At 42.5% G+C, this 24754-nt stretch overlaps 1 long non-coding RNA gene across 4 annotated transcripts in view; it reads right to left on the bottom strand.

The window, feature by feature from the left end:
- The window catches only part of LOC116659338, a 329390-nt gene that overhangs the window by 208801 nt on the left and 95835 nt on the right, over nt 1–24754 (bottom strand). For all 4 annotated transcript variants that reach the window (XR_004314690.1, XR_004314689.1, XR_004314687.1 and 1 more), the window contains one exon: nt 19887–19949. This is a non-coding gene — a long non-coding RNA (uncharacterized LOC116659338). The remainder of the gene's footprint in view (nt 1–19886; nt 19950–24754) is intronic.

Genomic DNA, 24754 nt, shown 5'->3' with positions numbered 1-24754 from the left:
ACTAATGACAAACAGCTTTTCCAACATTATTTCTATTGGTAAACAACTCTGCTTTCACTTCACGAGGATGAGTCTTACAGAAAACCAGAAAAGGTACAAATTAATCTGTTCTGACAAAAAAGTAGATCAGTAGCAGTCTGGGAATGGGGGCAGGAGAAAGAGGCAGTGGGAAGATGACAGAAAGTCACAAGGAGACTTAAAAGTGATACCCAGTGTTCACAGCAGCACTGTTTACAACAGCCAAGACATGGAAGCAACCTAAGTGTCCATCGACGGATGACAGGATAAAGAAGATGTGGTACGTATATACAATGGAATATTACTCAGCCATAAAGAAGAATGAAATAATGTCATTTGCAGCAACATGGATGGACCTGGAGACTGTCACAGTAAGTGAAGTAAGCAAGACAGAGAAAGAGAAGTACCACATGATATCATCTATATGTGGAGTCTAAAAAAATGGCACAAATGAACTTATTTACAAAACAGACAAACTCACAGACATAGAAAACAAATTTATGGTTACCAAAAGGGAACATAAGTGGGGAGGGATAAATTGGGAGTTCAGGATTTGCAGTGACTAACTCCTACGTATAAAATAAACAGCAAGTTTCTACTGTAGAGCACAGGGAACTATATTCAATATCTTGTAGTAACCTACAATGAAAAAGAATATGAAAAGGAAAAAATTAATAAGTTCATCAAAACTTTATTGTGAGAGTGTTATTTTCCACGAGTTTCATGAGTTTGACAAAGGCATGGCACAGAAATGGTTAGAAACTCCTGTTCTGGTGAATAAAATATTTATAAAAATAAAAAAATAAGAAACCTAAGGGTGGTGAATATGTTCATTTTCTTGGTCGTGGTGATGGTTTCACAGAGGTATCTACATTAAAACTTTCTAAATTATACACTAAATGTGTTCAGTGTATCGCATGTCAACTACACCTCAATAAAGCTGTTAAGAAGAAAGGGAATGGTAGTTAGAAATGCACCACACTTTGAGATCCCCCAGTGCAGTGACGTCAGACAAGCACCATCCATGGAAGGCTGTCAGCACCTGGAGCTACTTCACTTCAGCGTCATCAGAGTAGGACAACCAGACAGTGTGGCCTCGCTGTGGGACATCCAGCAACACCTTTGAGTATTCTCGACCAAAAATTTGAACCTAAGTATAATCAAGTCTCTAGTCGAGACCTAACTTCCAGTTCTAAGAAAGAGAAGCAGAGGAACAAGTTAAATGAAACAAGGAGGCAAAGAGACAAATCCAGACTGTGGAACATTCTGTAACCCAAGTGAGCCAGTTTCTGCACAAATCTATAGCAGGAAAAAAGGGGGCTTAAGGAGGGAAAGGGTCCAATCTAGATTAAAAAATGAAAAGGCTTATGGGATTTAACTAAATGCAACCTGGGGAGTTTGCATTGAGGCAAGATTTCCTCAGTCTTTGGGACCCCTGGAACAATCTGATTATGGACTGGGTGTTAGATAACACTAAGGCGTTATTGCTAGCGTTGTTAGGTATACTGCAATGTCACCATGGTATCTAAGAGAATGGCCTTAGATTCACTTTAAAGTCATAGGCACGAGTAAGATGATGTCTGAGATGTTTCTTGACACACTTTCAAAGACTTAAAAAAAAAAGTAGATAAAATAAATGGGGCAAAATCTTGATGATCAAATAAATCTGGCTGATGAGTATGTGTTGTTCTTTAGACTCAAGTTTCTTTTGTGTCTGTCTGAAATGTTCAAAAAGAATTTAATGAAACGAATTTCTTCATGAAACTGAGAATTCACCAATGTTGTGAAATGATCTTAATTCTTATAGAATATAAATACATACAGCTACCTCAGTTGTTAGACTGAGGTTTTGGTGGACTTAACCATACGAGTAAAGAATAACTGATTTGTTATTACCATGTCCAATCTACGTGTTTATCTGAGAAGATTCACAGTGTGATCACGGGAGTGGATACAGACCTGCAGAAGCTTAACAATCGCTGAATAAGCATAAAAGCCTGTTGTTCAACAACATATTCTCATGCATGTCAATAGTTACACCTGCTCCCAATTTTTAACTCCTACTGTACTAGACACCTTGTGCAGATTACTTCTAACTCATCCTATAATCAAAAAAGGTTGCCATTATTCTCTCCATGTAACAGAAGAGAGAAGTTTTAGCAAATCACCTGCCCAAGTCTCTCTAAATACAAAAACCAGAGTCCTTCCAGCGTCCGCAGCATATGCATAAGAATTCTGCCCAACTTCATTGCATACACATGTTGGTGTACCGATGATGCATATTCTAATATGATTCTTGCCAAAGAAATAAACCAAGATGATCCACATGCTGAAGGTTGCAAAAAGTTCAGTGGATTTTGATACACTTTCAAATTTGTCCAAATGGACAGTGTAGTACCATGTGGTGTCCTGTCTCCAGTCCTGCCTGGATCCAAACTCCAGCTCTGCCACTTAAAAGCTAAATGACCTTTGGCAACTTGCCTCCTCTGAGTCTCAGTTTTCACATGACTTCAATGTGATAGTAACACCAAAAAGGGCCAATGATGAGATGCTCCAAATTTAGTGCCTGGGACATAGTTGGATTCTGCATGTGACCACCCTTCTCTCACCCACCTTTTAGGATTTGTGCATAAGAGAAAAATTCCAAGAATAACTGTTCCTTGAACACTGATCCTCACTGCCATCAGCAAAAAGGACTCTCTGTTGCCCGATACATTGCTTTTCCTGGCCTAAGGCAGAGTTGCCCTGAATCTTTCCATATAAAATTATGTTTTAACTTAAACATGATATGTAAGTCAGGGTTGTACCGCAATTCTCAAGAGTGCCTGGTAGTTGGCAGCAGAATTTATCTTCAATACAAAGTCACTTAAAAACCTGCTTTAGGGGAAACTGCTCCATGTGCAGCGTTTGCATCCAGCCTTGTACCCGTCCCCATCAGCAAATGCTCCGGCTAAGTCAGAAAAACTCTACTGCATACCAGCTTTATTCACTAAGGCAAGATCAGGAGACTTGCCAGGTCAAAACCAAACCAAACCAAACCAAATCCCTAAAAACAAAAAACACCTAACAATCATTTGGAGGAAGACTTATTTTTAATTAAATACTTTTTATTAGGCTATAACCTATGTAGCAGTGAGTTCTGGTACCTAAGATTTTAACCTATATATACCCTTCCAAAGACCTCTAGATGTTTTGTAGTTAATATTTAGATCAATATCCATCCAGGGCAAAAAACACCCTGAGGATAAAAAAAGAATACTTTGATTGACAGATCTGGAAATAAAACTAATATAGATCTTTACAGAAAAATATCTGTGAGCTTTATTTACTAGTAACCCAAGATGGTGCTCAATTTGGCCAAAGAGTTAAAAGTAAATTACCTGAAAATAAATCTAGGACATCTAACTCTCTCATCTCTGAAGAAGTACTCACATTCAAAAGATACCAAATTTTCTGCTTTTAATTAGTTGGCATTTTGATGTCAACCTCCAGACAGCGTGCAAGGGATCAGCTGACAGGTGAGTGAGTGTGACAAAAATCAAGGCATCTCAAACACAAAATGCCACCTTCTTTACTTGTGAAATTCCCAGTTCTTGCTGTCATGTTTGGAACAGTAGGCTGGAGGAGATGAAAGACAGTCACGAACTCCCCTTCCACTCTCAGCACAGGTTCTCCATTTTCACAGCCCCAGAAAGCTGGCCACCAGAGGTTTACTGAGGAGAGTTAAGACCTGCTACCTGCACTGAGTAAATCTTACAAGTTCTCTGAGGGGTGCTTGAGGGACCTGCATATGTTATGTACCTCTAACAGCTGCCAATATTTATATGTCAAGTCATCACTCACCAGGGATTGAGGTAAATCAAGACAATAGGAAAACTTTTTGAACTGCAGACCATGGGTAGGATAAAAAGTTTGCATGTGTTGTGGACTGATACCCCCAGAGTAAATCAAAGCCCCTGTGGATTTTTTATAGACTTGGAAAATAATGAAGAAAATAATTACATGGGCCTTAGTTTTATAAAGCCGAGAGCAATATGAAAGCAATACTGTTGAAATTACATTATGAAATGAATTAGGGGAAACTTTGCAAACCATATTAGGCAGAGAAAGGGAATCATTCATTCGTTCATCACTGAAATAGTGGTTGTCAACCTCTATGTACATAAAAATCATAATGAGCCACGGGTGGTTATTAAAGATTTTGAATCTAAGAAGCCAGCCTCAGAGGCTCTGACTTCCCACACCTTGGGAAGGACCCTGGGAATCTCAGTTTTTAATGAGCGCTCCAAGTAATTACAATGCACACAGTCTGAGAACTGTATGTTGGGAAACACTTCAATAAAGGAGCAAAAGAAAACACACAAGCTTGACCTCAGAGAAACTAGAAAACCAGATAAAACCCACACTTTCAAATGCACGTGGTGCACAAGCAGTGAAGATCAAAGCAGTAAGTCTGAGGGAGTGAAACGTGGCGCAGAGGTGGAGCTCAGAGCCAGGCATCACAGCCTGGTTCTTAGAGCTGAGGGACACACCCTGAAGTGCAATGTCAAAGACCCCTCTTTAAAAGGAAGAGCAGGATGTCCGTGTAAGTGCCAGGAGCTTCCCTGGACTGGACATGGCTCTGAGAAAAGAGGCTAGCACCCCTTAGGTGAGCTAGATCTGCAAGAAGTCATGTCAGGAGGAAAAGGGAACTTTGGAAACCGGGGAGAAGTTCACTAACCACCTATTAACTGTGACTTGCAAACAGTCAAGTTTAAATAAATTCACGCCAAAAAGAAAAAAAAAAAAGCTAGATGAAAAAAAAATCCATCTCATCTCCAAGAGGGTCTTGACCCCTCCCTAATTTAAACATCCTGCAACATCTGATCCAGGAAATACTCACCTCTCTCAAAGATGAGTAACCAGGATGAAAACAGATCAGGATCTATCGAAAGGTATCAGGAAGAAAAAAGGAACAAGAAAAACAAGGAACTGCTCTCACTAGAAACCTTCGGCCATGAAGCAGATGAGAATTGCCACCAAACCTTTTACCAAGAATTTTTCGAACTTAGAAAAATCAACCACCTCTGTGAAACAAGAGCACAGTGCAGAGATGAGAGAGCTCAGGGTAGAGATGGAAAAAAAAATTCGGACGAGATGAGACCTGACTAGCAGGGTCAGAGAATGAGGGGGAGGGTCTGAAGGGGGTAATACAGCCATGAGAGAAGTAAAAGCAAGATGAAAAGAAGCACAAGGAGGAGACACAGATGAAAATACAGAAAGAGATACAAAGAGTACAAATGAGAAAGTGAATAAAATGAAATGCACGTAAGTGTTTTAAAAGAACTGGAAATAAAATGGCAGTTAATAGGGACAGTATACACATAATTTGCTAAACTAAGTGGTAGGGGGCAGGGAATGTTACAACAGGACATTTAGAGACATCACTTAAGAAAAAATACTTGAACGAAAAACAGGAAGGTATACTCAGAAGATACGTCATGTTCCAAGGAAAACGAACCCAGAAGAGCAAACATCAGGAAGTCTCGTCAAGTTTGTATGCTTTAGAGATAGTGAATCATTTGTGCAGCCAAGCAAGAAAAATGATCAAATTACCTAAAAGGATAATAAAAATCAGGCTGGCTTCAGGCTTCTCCACAGATATATTCAATTTCAGAAGACAGTGGGGAAGCAGGTAGACCTGCCCAAGACCCGATACAAGACAAGAGGGAGATTTAATCAAGACAATTAGAAAATGATATACAAGATCTTGTGGTGGCTCACAGCGAAAAAAAATGTGACAATGAAGATATGCATGTTCACGTATAACTGAAAAATTGTGCTCTACACTGGAATTTGACACAACATTGTAAAATGACTATAACTCAATTTTAAAAATGTCAAAAAAAAAAAAGACAATTAGAGAATGAGAATCAAGAATAAAAATTCATTCTGAACAGAGACTGCAGATCAAGTCACGTCTCAGCGTAGATGGCAAACGGACAAAATGGGCTTTACCAACCCCTCCCTGCTCTTGTTGTCCCGACAGTCATAGACCAATTTTGGAGCTCCCCACCTCAGTGATAAACCTCCTGGTCACAACCAGCCTCTGTGGTGCCAAATGTCTGCCTGAACCTCTACCTGCAGCCTCTTCTCCGGTCCCTTCCTGCTCTGGACTTACTCCTAACTCAGTGTGTCTCCTAAGTCCTGTCACCATTCTCTGGGGCCCCACTCTCTCCTTGCTTTGTCTAATTTTAATACCCTTCCTCCCCACTACACTTCCCCACCTTATCACCTCAAGTTCTCAAGTTTATCATTTTCTGTCTCCAATTTCCTTTCCAACTCTAAGAATTCTGGATTTACCGTCCATCAGTGTACACCATAAAAACACTACAGAGACAGAGGTATGACAGACCTGGAGTTGAGAAGAGATGACGTGACCCAGATTCAGCAGGATTTGTGAGCAGTAAGAGCCCGAAGACCTCGCCCCAGACCCAGGACGTGAAGCAACTCCCTAAGCCTCATTTTTATAATTTTGTCAGAAGCCAATTTCCCTTGAATACTGGGTACACCTTAGAGCACATCTCTAGCACAGAGAGACCCAGCCCCTCAGAACCTGTAAGTTGTATTTACACAGAAAATATAAAAAAGAGCATCTCCAACTCAGACATGCACGCATGCAGACACATGCAGAGCGTTTACTTTTTTTAGTTAAAATATGTGCAATTCTGGGACAACTCTAGGAATTACAGCTTGTTTACTACTTCTTGAAACAGAGAAAAGCTCATCAGGTCTTCTTAGAAAGAGACAGCCCTGAGATACTACAGAAATTGGCTTCTGTTTCAAAACCAGTCTTACAAGATGCTCAGAATCCAAACTCCTCCCCACCTCCACGATATCATTTGTTACAACTCACACCGGAAATCTGTATGTGGGTCCTAACTCAGGACACGCTTGGGGTGTGTGGATTTGCATAATCACATCAGGAAATCCTTCCTGTGAAGACATGGACTGGCCTTGTGGCATATTTCCACTAATGCATCACGAAAGATGCTTTCCTGCAGTGCAGATTCAGCTCTGATCATCACAAAGTGGGTCACTTGGCTGCCCTACTGAGCTCCCCCACCATCAGTCAGGGAGAAGGCAGAAATGACTCAGCATTCAACATCGTCTAAAATGGTCCAGAAATCTGTTTTCCAAGGCAAATGCCAGTACCCTCAAAGCTACACCTGACTTCTTATAATACCTACAGATGAAGTGCCGTCCAACCTCAGTATGGAGCTATCAGCTGAAGCCAAGTACTTAAAATGTGTTATCCATCAGGCACACAGTATCTCACTTTCCAAATAGTAAGTTATATATGCTTCATCATAAATAAGGTAGATATTAAAGTAAACAAATCCGCAGCATCACCTTAATGTAGCACACAGAGTAAATACTGAGCAGTCACCTCCCACAGCTCTCTGACAAATTACTGTTGCCAATTTAGCAGAGAATTCAGCTTTGCAATTTTGCTACATAACTACCATCTCTAAGGCTCTAAGGGGAAAAACAGTAGACCCTACTATGGCTGTCAGAATGAGTCTGTGATAAAGATTGTTTGCCTTTATATGTGCACAGCAGGTCCCGAACTGCTGAAACTCTAAGGAAAATTCTTGAATGCACTGGCTGTCTCCATGTGATTTTTAAGACATGCAGTGCACTGTTCCGTCTATCATAAGCTGTCCAAGCCACAGATCCCATCTGATAAGAGTCTTGCCGGTAGGACCTAAATCAGTTTATGACCTAAAGGACACATAAATAATTCTAAAATCCATATAAAGGGAGCTGTTATAAACATCTTTATATTTTAAGTGATTTTCACAAACATTAATCTACATCCTAGAATATCCCTGAAAATTGTCATTTTTTTTTTCCTGAAAATAAACAACGTATGCCAGTCAAGAAGAAAGGAATATTTCATTACAGAAAAAAGAATGAGATCAAAATCTTATAATAGAGTTACTTTACTGGTGTCAGGTAATTACACAATATATATGAAGGAAGAGTAACTTATTTGAGTACAGTCCCATTAACATTACAAAGTAATCAACAGAATAATTTAGCATTCAAAGTCATCTGTTTAGATAAAGTGAAGGTAGCCATGCCTTAGAAAAAAGAAAGCCTGTTAAATACATTGTTAGGATCCCTTTCAAGTTACCATCATGTAACCTTATCTACTTGTTTCATCCTTAACTACTTTGTAATTTGATGATCTAAATAGGTAAGGAGCCTTTGGAAGCATGTCGGCTTACGTGCCAAAGGAGTGCTCACTTGGCTAGCCTCCCTCCCTAGGTGGTCTCCCACCGCAAGACCAGGACAGAGAAAGCTGCTTCAGCTCCCAGCAGCTCTTGGAGGTCACCTTAAAAGAACAGGCAGTCTGGAGACTCCTGATCCATCTGTTTTACAAACAGGGGTTCCCTGTAAGCCTACATAAGAAAATTTCCAAAAACAAAGTGGGTTCAGAAGCTCTGGGTGGTGAACTCAACTGCTCAGTAAGCACTGCCACGTGCATCTTCTCATTCACCCTTGTCTCCTCCTCCCCTCCTCTTATTCACCACAAGAGGCTGGATCAAGGTAGTTACACTTGGAGATAAATCAAATACCTGACCCCAAAAACCTTCGCTCCAGGAGTCTTCCCTTTAACCTGGATGGCTTACTATGACCATCTTACTACTTTACCAGGATGGCTTGATTCACATTTCTGAAGTTAGAGAAAATTCAAAGATAAGCCAATGGTACAATCAGACATAAAACATTTATCACCAAACCTATGTTAAATGTTCAAAGGACAAAGATGTTTTAAATGTTTCCTATTTCCCTTTGTATTACCAAAGAAGATGCCGCACTGCTGATACATATTGTTAAGGTACTGGACTCGTATTTGACATTAAAGCATTGTTTTGAAACAATGTTCTCTGTCAAGAAAAATTTTTAGATCTCCTAAATATCCTTTCAAAGGATTAATACACCTGTGTTAATATGAGTATAGTGTTGTATAAGAATATGAGGTATATACACTAAGAGCTCGAAAAAATACTCTTTCTCACGATAGTTTGTATACAGCAAGGTAAGATAAATGATTTTAAAAGTGTGACTAGAAATTTTAAGTTTATTATATAATTTTATTATAATAAACTTCATATGCCTTTCACCAATAGAACTCACTGTTCAAACCTAAATGTCCATCAACAGATGACTGGATAAAGAAGCTTTGGTATATTTATATGATGGAATACTACTCAGCCATAAAAAGAATAAAATAATGTCATTTGCAGCAACATGGATGGACCTGGAGATCGTCATTCTAAGTGAAGTAAACCAGAAAGAGAAGGAAAAATACTATATGATATCACTCATATGTTGAATCTTCAAAAAAGAACAAAGACACAATTGAACTCATCTACAAAATAGAAACAGATTCACAGACATGGTAAACAATCTTATGGTTATGGGGATAGGGGAAAAGGATAAATTTGAGAGCTGAATATTTGCAAATATTAACTACCGTATATAAAAACAGATTTAAAAAACAAATTTCTGCATAGCATCAGGAAGTATATTCACTATCTTGTAATAACCTTTAACGAAAAAGAATGCAAAAAACAAATATATGTATGTGTATGTATGACTAGGACATTATGCTCTACAGAGATTGACACAGTGTAATTGACTACACTTCAAAAAAATAAACTCACTGCTTAGATGGAATTCTAGTGCGTGGTGATTTTTGAACAAAATTGCCATTTCTTAGTAGGAAGTACAGAACACAGATTCACAACTACTTCGTATATAAACTTTTGAAAAAACTGAACACTGTGTTAGAAATGTTACCTAAATTTCAGACATGAGAGCTAGGATTTAAGATCATGACTATCGCCTACAGGGCATCAAAGTAAAAATTTATAGGATAAGAGAGCTTAATTTCCACTGTATACTTTTAAAGGAAGAGTTCTAAAAATGGAGAAATAAATCTCAAGTGACAGAAAGCCTATCCCTAAAAACATTACTGTTTTAAAAGGAACTTGTTAATTATGAACTTAGCGAGCCCAGGAGTGGTTGGGTCCAGGGGTCTGTATGCTGAGCGACACTTTCTCTCCTGTCTGTCAGTGTACTTGCCAAGTGGGCTTTCTCAACAAGTTCAGAAGGATGTTAACAACATCTAAGCGTGCAGTCCAGCCCCTCATGCCTTTCTCTCTCCCCCACCACCATTTCAGACATTGTTCAAATGCACACTCCAATTTTCCAGTCAACTATTACTGCTCTGAGGATAATGTGCAACGCATGTCCATCTGACGTGCTGTCTCCTGGCCCACTGTCGGACACTAGGGGCTGTGAAGTGGGTCCCTTGGTCATGTAAGTCGGTGGCCCAAATTGGTATCATATTTTCTGCTCCAATTCTTTAATGGTATTTCTGAGTATTTGCATCAACCACCAGATATGCCAAGCCCAGTACAGAGTATCTATTCCTTTTAGGACCCGTTTACAGGACCCTCCCAGGGCTGCTGGCACTGGGCCCGTGTAATCCACTTGCCAGCCCAGTGCTGAGCCATTCACTGGAGTATCTTCCCCAGAGCCATCTGCAGCCTCTGTCTCTGCTGACTAAATAATTTTGCTGGCATTTTGTGCCTTGCAGGGTGTGCAAAGAACACTGTCTTGATTCAGCCCATCTCTGCATTGTTGCAGACCCAGTGTCCACTCATTTCATAAACCCAGGTGGCCACTGGAAGGGAACACACCAAAAAGTTCACTTGGACCTGGAAGGGGACTCTTCTGAAGGGCATTTCAGAAGGGACATGTCCCACTTTAACGAGCCCCTTCAATTCCCAGAGTGGTTTCCATAGGGCTGTGCCCCCTGTGAGCATCTCTTTAATAGTCCAGTTTTCCACTGTCCATTTGGCCAGAACACTGGCTATGGCTAAGAGTGGGTAAAAACAAATATAGAAGCTTTCAGCATTGTTCATTCCATCTCCGCCAGGAAAACAGCACGCAATTTAGGCCACTGAGCCCATTTATTCTTGCTTTCTTCAGTCCTGCCATCTGCTGGTCTCCACGGGGCAGCTTTCCAAATGGGATATCAACCGTTCACCTTGGAACTGCCCTCCGTAAACCAAGAAGTCCTTCATTTTTCAGTTGAGAGCTCCTCCTGGGATGCTCCCCAAATGGCAACTGGTTCCAGCAGATCCTCAAGGGGCTTCAAAGTTGATTCCAGAGGAAAAGAGGCCACCTGCTTATGGACGCGGTGGGTGCCTCCTCTCCCCGGCAGCATGCTCCTGTGTAAACCATTTCCATTTCACTACGGGGCTCTTCTGGGCGCTGCCTTCCTTCTTAGCATGTTTCTCCAACATCACTCAAGAAATTATGGGTGTCCTCAGGTTCCATGCCTTGATGTCCCTCAATGGTGAAGGCAGTCTCAGTTAACATCCAATAGCAGGCTGATAAGTGGTTGTACCAGGTGGCAACACTGGAATTTTCTGGGCCAGCATCCCATCAGTCTGCAGCGTGCAAAAATCCCCCAAGTTGGCTACTCTCACAATTCGCTTTTCCAAAGGTTCTTCAGGAAGCTGATGAGACAGATCCACAAAGTGAGAGTTCAAATTATGTCCCCCGGTCTCCGTTGTGTCTTGGTTCGACTGTCCCCTACATTAACTGCTTTCTTGGTGACCGGAGGTACCTCCTGTTGCCCCTGGGCAATTTTTCCCTTTCCAGGTGGCTTTGAGGCTCATGGCCAAAGCTCTGATCAAACCACATCTAAGCCTGGGGCAGCATCAAGGCCCAACCCAGCACTTTCTCTCACTTTCATTGTGGCTCTTACAGGGGACAGTAACCCGAGGATTGTACATTTAGCTTGATTATTTTGTTTTCTTATACACTTAATGAGCTAACTACTTGGCAGTCAGGCCTACCACCATTTCTACACTTCACTGGCCGCATTTTACCCTTAAGGACTGGTCACAGCACAGCAGCTGTTTCACACCGTAGGTGACCAGGTAGCCATCCCGAGGTCGAAAGTTCCTCATGCTCAACCCTTTTATCCTTTCTCTCCAAAAACCTCACGTTTCCTTGAGCCTGGCTGTTCCTAGCAAATCCCACTCCTCTGACACCCACTGAAAAGGGTCCCCAGGCCCTATTCACGGGTAGAGGTGTCCCCACACCAACAAGCAATTCTCAGATGCCACCGGCGTGTCAGCTCAATTCTGACCCTACCTCCCCAGAAACAGAAACAGTCCACACGACCACCCGCCGCTTCAGATGCCAATAGCAAGCCCGCCTTGTCAGCTGTGCTTCCCACCAATCAGCTGCAAACTGGAGGTTCCCACAGCCCCATCCTCTGGGTTCAGTTCGTTTGCTAGACTGGCTAACAGAATTCGGAAAAATCCACTTGCTCACTAGATTACAGATTTTTATTATCAAAGGATATTAAAAGACATGAAGAGATAAGGCGAGGTCCCCCAAAAAACAAATTTGACCTCACAGAGCCTGGGGCAAGGCAGGGTGTCACACAGAAGCATTCTGGTTCCCTGACGTGGAATTTCTCCAAAAAGGCCAAAAGCTGTCCTTTGGGGATTTTATGGAAGCCACATTACACGGTGATGATTGACTTAGTCATTTGCCAGTGGCAACTGATCAACCTCGAGCCCCTCCACCTCCCCAGAAATCAGGGGCTGGGACTGAAACCTCCCACCCTCTCATCCCATGGCTGGTTCTCCTCCACCAGCCTCCATCCTCACGTGCTTCCAAAAGTCACTTTATTTGCGTAACAAGAGACATCTTTCTCATTCTCCACATTTAGTGAAATGTCCAGGGTTTGGGGAGCTGTGAGCAAGGAACTGTGAACGAAGATCAAGTCAATATGAGAAACCAACTGTAGCCCTCTGAATGATGACCCCAGATGCTCAGCTATGAGGCCCCGACAGCAGGGCCCTGAGTTATTCCTGAAGCCCACCCCGTCTCCTCTCACTCACTGTCCACGGCCAGGGCACCCTGGGCTGCCGCCTGTGTACCTGGGAGGGAGCCTGGCTGCTCCCGGCCCTGGAGACCCCCTGCCCATACTGGTGGGCTGCTCCCTGCCCCCACATGGATGGCAGACCCAGGACAAGCCAGTGCCAGCAGGAGGTGCCAGGGCCCTGCTGATCCTGCCCAAGGGCCCAGGGTGTCAAGAAAAGTGCTGTCCAGAGTTTTAAAAATTCCAGGAATCCCTACAATCCCTGCACTACAAAAAAAAAAAAAAAAAAAAAAAAAAAAAAAAAACATGAAAAGCCCTTAACAATTGAAATCAACCTCCTACATCTATCAAGACAAGGAACAGACATTTCTTTCAGCCACACGGCAGACTATAGAGTTGACTGCTTTACAGGAAAATAAAAACCTTAGCTTCTAGTACCCGACATGAGGCAAGGATTTAGGAAGGTTCTCACATCCAGAAATGCAAATCTGAATGGCCCACTCTCAAGAATTAAGTCTGATAAATTATCTGGAGAATTCAGTTGGTTATTAATTATTAGCTTCAGTTGCCGGAAGACATTATTTCCCTGGTACCTTGAGCTACACGCTGTATTATCTAACTTGTGTTATTCACTTCTGCACCTGTTTTAGGACAAGCACCGTGCTTGATCTATCATTTTTCTCTCATGTAAAGCTGTCTCGTACAGTATCTTTTAGCCATTTATTATTTAATATATTTACTGATCTGCCTTGATATTTAATCTTCTAAGAAAAAAAATCTGGTTCTTCTTTCTCAGGTTCTCATCATTAGGCCCCATGAATAAGGGACATTACTCAGGGAAAGGAGCAGGGCTCGTAAGCACGGTCATATCTTTGTTTTTAAGAATCATTTCAATTTTTTCCAGAATAAAATTACTCCTTTTTCTTACATTTGTACATTTGTTGCTTGCAACTTTGGCAGCTGCTTACAACACAAACACAAAAAAGTGAATTTTTAGGAAAAACGGTGCATTCTTACTTTTTGGTAAGTCATTTTATTGCATTGGGATCAAAATGCAAATTGTAGTTATTTGCTCTAAGTGGTTTCCATTAAGATAACATAACCGTGAAACATTTTCTTTTTCATTTTTTTGGTCAAATCGTTTTACAATATATACCTAGCACTGTAAGACACAGAGCTACTACTCAGCAAATGACTGGTACCCCTAAGTGTTTTGTGGATGCTACATTATACCTTTATTAAACTCATCAGTACCATTTTCTCACTTTGAATCACCAGAACCCAACTTTCTCTCCTCAGAAGACTGAGTTTAGATCAATGAGGCTAGGTATAACCTAACTCACCTGAGGTAACTGAGGCTATGACGAACAATAAAATACATCGCAAATTCTTTTTTCTCAATCATCAGAAAACTTTATTACAAAAAAAAAAAAAAAAAAAAAGCCTGTGAATCTATGCTCTCAGTATAGGCTGGCCTGTTCATACTGGTCTACACATGAGAACACACTCCTGCCTGGTATGATGAGCAATATTAACAAGGACTCAAGTGACCACATTGATTTAGAGCCCGAGAAAAAGGCACCTTCCCCGAGCTGGCTCCTGCACCAGCTGGAAATCTCACCACTGGGGATTTAGTTCTTCAATTCAGGGCCTTGGATAATGGAGGGAAAAAACCAGAACCCCTGGACCAGCTGGAGGAAGAAGGAACTAAAAGGGAAGTTGAGGCCACACCAGGGACTTGACACATTCCCTGAGGGCAGCCTGGACTGCCCCTCCAATTACGTCCCTGAAAAGAACAGCCGGCACGCAACAACCGGGCAGTCATCAGTAACACACATCTCTCCATCGCCGACCAGCCGCAGTTCTTGGGCCTCAGCCCAGGGTGGAAGAGGGGGCTGCGGGCAGCCAGGCCTTGGGACGGGTGACAGGGGGCTCTTTTCCTGTATCTGTGTTTGTATGCTTTCAAAGATTCCCACTAAAGCAGTGTATTGTACACACACACACACACACACAAACCACAAAAACAAAATCATCACTAAAACAGCACATGAAAAAATGGAATCCCCTTTAAATTAAATCTCACTGCATATTCTAACTTTTTTCCCGATAAAATATTATATAGCATAATGGGAACTGATATAGACAGACAGAATAGAATCTTTAAAAGCAATACTTTTTGGATATGTCCTAGGAAACCTTTTCCTTTGAGTTTGTTTTCTTCTACCTCTTACCAAACAGTGACACTTACTACAGTCCCGTGCGTTTTTCTGCACCAGTAAGTTGATCAGCAGACAAATACAACTGGATTAAAAAAAACCTTATTTTCCCTTGATTGTATCACAGCCTCCAACCAATGACCACATAGGGTATTTAAATAAGTGTGATTAGAATTCTAAGCGTCATATCCTGTGAATCACATTCTTGTTTCCAAAACTTTAGGAATGCTAGTGAGAGTTACACACTCAAATGTACTTTCTAAACATCACCAGCAAATGCCCCCAGTGAACATCTTGATACCGTGACAAACCATAACCAATCCCACTATCCAATATTGTTCTATGTAAAAACGAAACACTACAACTCCTCCTGACTTGGCGCTCCATGTAAAGTAACATCGCATAGTCCAGAGGTGCATTCTGAGAAGTAAGAAAAATAAGGAATCAAGTCACTTGTTCAAAAAATTATTTGAAGCACATTCTATTTCATATGGCTTTTCCAAGGAAACCCTAAATTTGAAGAGAGCAGCTCATTTGTTTCGATGGCTTCTAACACATTTAAGAAGTCGGTGTGTCAAGAAATGCCCTAAAGAAGCTTTTAAAGTTTTTAAACCAAGTCCTCTGCCTTTATCTTTATTTGCTACCGCTGGAATACTAATTAGATAAAATCTGCAATTGACTAAGTCCCAAGAACTGTATAATGTGTGTTTACCGAAGTGGTTGCAACAGAGACTATGCTTTACACAAAGCCGTAAGTGTTCACTCTCTGGCCTTCCTAGGTCTGATAAAAGTGTGTCAACCCCTGTCCCAGACTAAGCTAAAGATGTTTTAAGATTCTCCCTTCTTTGGTTAAATGCTGGCTTACCCTGTTACTGGATGGTCAAAGCCTCAGCATTTAAATTCAGCAGCTCATCTCTACTTACTAAGAATTCACCATCTCCTGTCAGCTTTCATAAACTTACACGTTGCTGAGAAGAAAGTGTGTTTCTACACAGGCCCTTTGCTTCTGCAGCGGAAACGTACCTTCCAGGTCCTCCTGTGATGTAGTTCTCCTCTGACTTTTCTAAGGTGGATCCACGGCTGCCTTGGAGATATCCCAACTGTTTCCAATTATCTAACTGAGCCAGCGATTAGGCAATCACACATTTTCAAGTCTATTTTTCATCTATGCAGCTAGTAAAGAAAGCTCTAAATTTTAATCACTAATCTCACTTGAAGGGAAGAGACCAATCCCTGCTTGTTCCAGGAAAGTAGCAGTTTTCTGGGCCAGAAGCTCTTAGAAGACAGGGGGCCAGCACTGCAACAGTGAGGAAGAAACCTCGAAGGGACGGAGGTGGCACATTGAGAAAGAAACTGTGAAATGGCTGTGGATAATCTTTCCATGTACCCCCTTCATCGGAGCAGTTAAAAAAAACTCCTGCAGCTGCCTGCCCTTCCTTTTTTCTTCTTAATTTCCCCTCTTTTTTTTCCTTTTCCTTATTTTCTCTTTCCTTGTCTCTTGGAAGAAAAGAGCAGAACCAGGTAGCAGACAGGAAAGAAATAGAAAGCCACAGAGAATGAGTTAGTTTTCTTCCTTCTCTGCTCAAACCCTGGCCCCATCCTGTCCCAAAGGCTGACACTGCCATAGATTCTGCTGTGAAATAAATTACAAATTCCAACGTGAAATATCACAAAGAGCAGCAGGATGTCCTAAAGAGAGATTGCAGCCACATGCATGATGTACGCTCACTAATTAAGACAAAGCCTCAAGACTAACACAGAGAAGCAATTAGGTCCAAACCAAAAGTAAATCATACTGTTTTCAATGTTAATAAACACGGAAATCCTGACCTATTCCTCAAGGGTGTTGTCGATATTCAGATTACAGTTTGGGTCAGGGCCGGAAGAAACAAGGTACAAGAGGGTACCATACACAGATTAAGAGGACTCTAGAAGTATCAGATGATCTTCAGGAGAAATGACCTTTACCTCTGGCAATAAAGAAGCCTTCGGGGACCTTAGATGAGATCCTTTCCACAGAGCAAAGGGAGAAGCTGGACAGTCACACCCATGGGAAACGTTAAGTAGCAACAACCTTCAGATCCAAAGGACAAGGATTAAAGAAGAAAGCTTCAAAGCAGAAAAACCGGAGGCTCCTTCTCATCCACGTCTCATTACACTTTTCTATCACTCTGCATGCAGTCGTCCTAATTAGAAGCAGTAATTGAAAGATAATCAGAGAGGCAGAGAGGGAGGGTGGAAGGCGGAGAGAGGGGAGGAGGACAGGGAGAAGCTAGGATCTATGAGCAAGAGTGAGCCGGAGACTCGAAGAGACGAAGACAAAATTGTCAGCGGGAAAACAGAAATGCAGTAGGAAAAAATCAAAGTGCAGAGAGAAGGAAAAACAACGTAAGGGGAGGTAGGATATCAGGAACCAAAGGACAAAGGGAGAGGTGATACTGAATGAAAAAAAGAGAACCGAGGAGAGAATTAATGAAGGGGTCACACCCAGAAGAAGTGGTAGAAGCAATGATGCAAGAAAGATTAACCCCAAAGCAGGGTTTTCCAGATACCACCAGAAATTTGAAACCACCATGAAACTGTCTGTAGGGATGTAATTTTTTTTTTTAATCATTTCACTCAAAAGAGGGAAGAGAGACAAATTTTCAAAATCTAGATTCAGAATGAAAGGAGAGGTTTAGGCTGGGATTTGAGGTTGCAGGTTGGGAAAACTCTGGAGAGTTCAGGGGAAAAAAGAACTCTTTCAATGCAAGTAGCTTTTCAAGGACAGTGACAAGGCAAACAATCATCACATGTTGAGAACGGTGTCCTCTTCACAACCTCTAGGGTAGAAAGCGTATTTACTAGTCATTCCACTTCCAGCAGAGAGGGGGGATGAGAAACTGCATCGTCTGTGTCACCGTGTGCCCAGCACCAAGCAGGGGCTCATTCAGTACTGATCGGATGAACTCATCTCTTTTATTAATGCTGTGAAATAAATATCCTGGGTTAAAAGGACATTTGACATCCCAACCCAAGAGCTGTGAGAAGCAACTAATCTTTCAGAAGCTGTAACCAAAGAACTCAGGAGCTAAGATCTCTCTGAAAAACAACCATCACTTGAACTCCTACCAAGTGCAGGACAACATCACATGCACTTTATATATAACCTTACTTGTCACAGCACATCTGCAAGATGCATATTATTCTCTCCAATCAATGTTTAAGAAACTAAGGCTCTAAGAATGTCAGTGTATTACCCCATGGTCAGTGAGGACCTCTGAGGAATGCACAACGGCTAGCAGGATATAAACCCCACAAGGACAAAGGTTTTTTGTTCTATTTTGGTCTCTGCCATTTCCGTAGAAAAATGCCTGATGCAAAGAAGAAACTAAGCAAGTATTTATTGATTGAAACTAAATGAATGAGTGCGTATTTATGATTAGACAATGAATATGGCTAAAAAAAAAAAAGCATAACCTTGGCAGCTTGTCTTATTTTATTTATTTATTTTTTTAGCTCGTCTTATTTTAGTATCATGATGGTTAACTTCCAGTGTGGGTTCCTAGCCTTGACATAGCAATCCAAATTCTTTCAGTCCATTTTATTTATATATTAGATTTAAAACCACAAGTCAGAAGGACATCACTTCAAAATGAGTGTAGAGAAAAGATCTAATGTTTACAAGCCAGGGAGCTAAGGAAAAATGAGAAAACTCTAAGAGGAGCTAGTGTGGCAAGGAACCTAAGAGGAGGTGTCCCAGAAGCAAAGAGAAAGGAGCGTTTCAAAAAGGAGGGGATAATTAGTCAGTTTCCCTAAGAAACGGACTTTGAGATCCAGATGCACGTGCAGAAGTTTCCCTAGGATAGTGCTCTTAGGGTTAGGACGCGTAAGAATGAGCAAACACGGGAGAGTGCAGAGGGCCTGGCCAGTCTTCCAGGGGGCTCAGAGGCTGGGTCAGCCTGATAGACATTCCCCAACCCCCTGGAAGCAACAGGCCTGCATCCACCTGTCACTGGATGCGGCTGGTGTCCAGGCTGCACCTCGTACTCATCCTCACTCACCCTCCTCTTTCACTAGAGGCACTTCACCTCTGGCATTGATGCCAAGCTCCTCTCCTAGTCACCAGACCAATAAGTGAAGTCAAGTCACGAGATAATTCTGGCCAGAAAAGTGCTGGGCCTGCTAAGACAGGAAAGGGACCTGATGCCGGCAGAGCTGCAGGACCGACGCGCGTGCCCTTCCAGGCACTGGGTGCCACCAGGCCTCGAAGTTTCCCTCTAACGTTCACTTGTGTGAGGTCCAGAGCATCGACACGCCGCTTCCCCACCACCCGCGCCCTCGCCTTAAGAGCTTATGCCACCAGGTAAGTGCCACTTCTGCCGCCTCCTGTGGGGATTACCCATCGAGTCTCTTGTTGAAGCCCCTCCAACCTTGAGGACCAGCTCCGGGGCTCAGTACTATCCTCTCCAACACTACTTTGGTCCTAATTCTGAGTGAGTTCAATATGCACAAAGATGATGCCTGCAAGACCGGGCCATTTCCGTTCTTTGGCCTCCCCTCTTCCCAGGAGCCTGCTGTTTGCTCCTCCACACCTGCTCGTGTCCTCTGACCCAGAGCAAAGACAGGCACCCCCCTCCATCCACCAGAGGAGCCGAACAACTCAAGATGGAGACGTGACAGAACAGAAACGGGAGCTGGGTACTCACTCTCTGTAAGGCTCTCTCGTCTTTAAGTCACATGCTGGAGCTTGAGGTCCTCGGGGCAGGCAGCTGGAAACAAAATCGGGAAAAGCAAAGACAAGTTAGAACCCAGGAGGACAGACTGGAAACCCGGTCAGTCTGACAGCCTCCAGCCTTGATGAAGTGGGCATCCTGCCGGAGACGCCACCGCCCTTAACGGGGGAGCTAAAAACCTACCTGGCCCAGGGGTTGGAGAAGCTGGAGGAGGAGGCGGGCTGGTGTGGTGGCAGGCCCGGCTGCGACCTCACAGCAGGGAGACAGCCAGCAAGTTGGTGACAACGTGTCCAAGCTCCCAAAGCGCCTGCCCTGGCCTCTCGAGCATGAAAACAAGACGGCTGAGGCCCCACCCCTGCCCCCACCCTCCCTAAACAGAAGCCCACCTGAGGGCCATCCAGGGAAGATGCATCACCTGGGCCAGACTGGCTCTGTGCAGAACCGTCTTCACTGTCATTTTAATTTCAAGAAGAGCGTTCTCTGGCAGCCAGCTCCTCTCTCTCCAGCCCATTCCCTCTAGAACTCTGTTCCAAGAGTTCTTTGGTCCCACTCAAAAGCGTCCAACAATCCACCGATCCTGTCGAGGTCTCCCACAGTCACTATATCCTCAGTTTCCTCTGAACCCAGTTTATCATCACATAAACCCGCCCGCACTTTCCTCTCCCTCCCTCCATCAGGTTTACCTGTTAAAACGCCACCCTCTGTGGTTAAATCCAACTCTCCATTGCCTGCACCTGCACCGCTGGAACGTTACTGCAAAAAACACAGCCTTCCGACTGGCCTTCCTTTAAACTGCTCCAAATTCATGCACTGCAAGCAAATCCTTAGCGCTCTCCAGCCGCCGCCTGCACTTCCCGGGACACCCAGAAGTCCCACGTCTCGCCCCTCGTCCATACTTCTCTTCCCACTTCAGACACACCCTTCTCCTGTTCACGCCCCGCTCAGGATTTCACTCCTACTGGTATTCCTCAGCTACGGCTGTACAACAAAACACACCAGCAGGCAGTGGCTTACACCAAAAACCACTAACTCACTCACTCGTCTGCAGCTCAGCCATCTGGGCTGAGCTTACTGTTCTCAAGTGGGCTCACTCACAGGTGTGGGCCTCAACCGAGAGGTCTGGGAAAGCAGAGGCAGAGGACCATATGGGTGTTCATTCTCCATCCAGATTCCCGGCCTGAGAAAGGAAGCATCACGGCCTCTCAGGGTCTCAGCTAGAACCCATACGGCATCGCTTCTGCTGCCTTCTGTTGGACACAGCAAATCACAAGGCTCTGGAAGCAGACATCACCTCTTGATGAGAGGACAATTTGGGGCGGTACAATCTGCCACACCGTTTTATGACTGGTGAAAATGCCAGTGTTTCACAAATAGGGATGGAAAGCCAAAGAAACACCACTGCCGTATTTTTTAACTTCACCTAGTTTATCCATGTTCCTCATACACATACAGATTATGAATATTTACTCAGTATTTGTACCATTGTGTTTTGCTTTAAATATTGATTGAATCACACACTAAATGGTCTATGGTAGGGGTCAGCACACGATGGCCAACAACCAAACACAGACTGTAAGTAAAGTTTAATAAATGGAGCTTTTGAGGAGCACAGCCACGCTCGTTCCTTTAAGTAGGTATGGCTGTGCTCACACCACAACCGTGGAACTGAGTAGTTGCAACAAAAACTGTACGGCCTGCAAAGACTGAAACATTTACTATCTGGCCTTTTTACAGAAAAAAACTGCTGGCTCCTTCCTGCTCCACTGCACTATTTTCCATCTCTGAAATACGCCTATTGATTCTGCAGATTTACAACAGAAGTAATGTCCACCACTCAAATCCCACGACAGCCTCAGCAGAGCCTCCCCTATACACTCACCCTTTTATGTTCTGGGAAATGTCTCTGGTAGGGTTTTCAGATTCTGCCACCGACAATGAGATATTTATTTTCCATAATAACAGAATTAAAAATCATCTGCAAAGAACACTTTGAACAGCCACCTCTTCACATTCCATTAACCCTAAAGTAAAGCATAAGACCTTCTTTTGCTTTATCTACAATATTGAACCATTAATCAAACACAGAAGAGGAACACTGAACTATGGTGCAGGAGCGTTACTGGACTTCAGAATCCCATGGGGGAATTTAGCCAGGAGCTGACTCCAGGCTGCACTCCTCACAGACTGGGATTCGGTCATTGTGGAGGATGGCCCAGAAACCTGCATTTTTTAACCAGCACTCCATTGACTTTGAGGTCTACAGATCTCACTTTGAGAAACTCTGAACTACATGGGGTGAAGAATTAGGAATAAGTAGAAATTAGTTAACTGTTACTATTACTCCTTTATTTTCTAAGAAAAAAAAAAAAAAAGGACAGTATCCCCAGAAGTTACCAGGTCATTTTCTTAGAAGTCTCAGGAGGATTCAATAGAAGGCTATGGCTGGGCATTTGGGAGTCTATTTCAAAAGACTGCTTTGCCAACTTCCCTTATGCTCTTTCCGACAATCTTGATTATGTCTTTATTTTACCAGCATTTTTAAATTATCAAAACGATTGGCCCTTACTTGGCATTCTGGAAGGTCCTCTATTTTGCCCTCCATCCTCAGAACCCTATTTCAGTAACATTTGTGAGATGTTTCTTAAGAAAAACAGTAATGAAATGGAAAGAGAATTGAAATTAAAAGACCTAGATATGACACATCTAATGCGTACACAATTACAAAGCAAAATTCTCACTTGTAACATGAGCGAATTGTACTAACCGCTCCTTGCTATACCTTACAAATTTGACGATCTGTGATTTTTCTGTTCTTTACCTTTATGTCAAGGCTTTGAAGATCAGTTTTAAGTGTTAACATGTAATACTTATTTGGGAAATAAAAGCGGATAAAAACATTCTCCAATCACCACAAACACTGTACCTATCTTTAGTAGGTGCCGCTACAAAAATAGGAAACTATTCTTTAAATTGACACCTATGGGAGGAAATGGTGTTCATTTTTTCCTTTCAAATCAATGAATATATGTGAAGTTACATTTCATTATAATTTCAATTTTATATTCCATATCATTGGAATATTGCTAGTGAAACCTGATGACAGTTTAGGCCATCAGCTCACCTATGAATAACTGAGATATCTGAGCCAGATGAATTCTCATTCCATGTTGACTATTTTGCTTCTACCATAAATAATTTTCAGGCAGAGCTACATGGAGGGAAATGAAGAATTCTGAGCAGTCCCTTCGATAGCACAGATCTGGAAAAGCCCAAAATTGTTCTCCTTTTTCATTATTTTGCATTTATATAGCACCTTAAATGCAAGTTAAATCCCGTAAAAATTGGAGGCATTGGACAGATGCCTGAGAGACCCCAATGGAACAGGTCTCAGAATGAGACATGCATGCTCCTACGATTATGATTTTATAAACAAAGTCAATTGCTTTTTGTTGTTGGTTTTTTCCTATCTGTGTGCCCATATGCACATATGCAACAATAAACCCAGTGATTCCCAGCAAAGGCATCCAATACATGTGAACAACACAAAGCAACGATAGACTGGCAGAAGCGGGGAAGATGTCACCAACTCAGAGGCCATGGCTTTCAGATCAGGTCGTCCCCAACGTGGTAGGAGCAGCAGCCTCAATTTATTACTGCTTTCTAGGTACGAGGCACTATCCTAGGCAGTGATATGTGTTATTTCATCTAATGTTTACAAAACACAAAAGCCCTGTCCCATCCCAGTTTTAGTGATTGAGAAACTCAGTGCTGGAGGTTAAGACATCTGGTCACGATTACGTCGTTAGAAAGATGCAGAGCCCAGGAGCCAAGAACGGATCTGGGTGTGACCTCAGGTCTGTCTCCTCCACTCAGGTGAAGAGCCACCTTCTTCTCCGCTTAGAGGATTCACTCCTCCCTCCCCCACTCTCCCAACATCACACCTTCTCCTGCGGCCCAGTGCCTTATTCTGAACCATTTCTACTAAGAGCACATCAAACTCCCTAGCACACAGTAGGTGTTTAACAAATGGTTGTTCTTTTCCTTCCCTCCCTGCTGTGAATCATTACTGTCCGTTGTGGGTCTGCTCTCCACTGTCTGCAGTAGAAGCTACCTGGCTGGATAAACCCTCTCCTGGTAAAGAGTGAATGATGGAAATCGATATTAATGTTATCTTGGTATGTTTACATCTTAAATGGGACCCCTGAAACCACAATATTCAGTCTAAAGGATTCATTCCAGATTCTGTGAAGGACCAGTGGTAGAAACGTTTGACAGTAAGAACCTCTTAGAAGGACCAACCATCCCATCTGGCCAGACGGAGGGGTTTCCCAGAACATGGAACTTCTAGTGTCAAAACTGGACCATCCCAGGAAAATCAGGGTCACCCTATCCTAACTTCTCTGAAACACTCCATGGATATTCTCCAGGTTTGTTCCATTAGTATGGAAATGCCATACGTTGTTTTGTCCACCTAAAAGATATATATATAAACGTAGCTAAGGAAACACTTCTAGAAGAACAGATGGTAAGTGTGTAAGCAAAACCAAAAGTACGTAACTCAAAAACATGCTTTTAATATCACTAATCAAATTGCGTCTTGAATACTCAAGGGGATTCTGGCTATAATCATGGGACATCAGTGTAATCACATGACACAGTTTACATTTTCTCCCCTCCCCTCCCCCACCTTGGGTGGATTTCTATGGAACCTGACTTATTCAAATATTTAAAATTTGTTTCATGTATGTAAACTTACTCAGAACTCAGAGTACCACATCTGTCCCTAGGCACTGCCTTCTCACAATCTGAGGGGCTAATGAGACCAAGGTGGTTATTTATTT

This window comes from Camelus ferus, chromosome 23 (genome assembly GCF_009834535.1).
Source record: "Camelus ferus isolate YT-003-E chromosome 23, BCGSAC_Cfer_1.0, whole genome shotgun sequence".
NCBI classification, from domain to species: domain Eukaryota; kingdom Metazoa; phylum Chordata; class Mammalia; order Artiodactyla; family Camelidae; genus Camelus; species Camelus ferus.
Note: the sequence above shows the minus strand (reverse complement) of the source record. Positions and strands in the feature narration are given on the sequence as shown.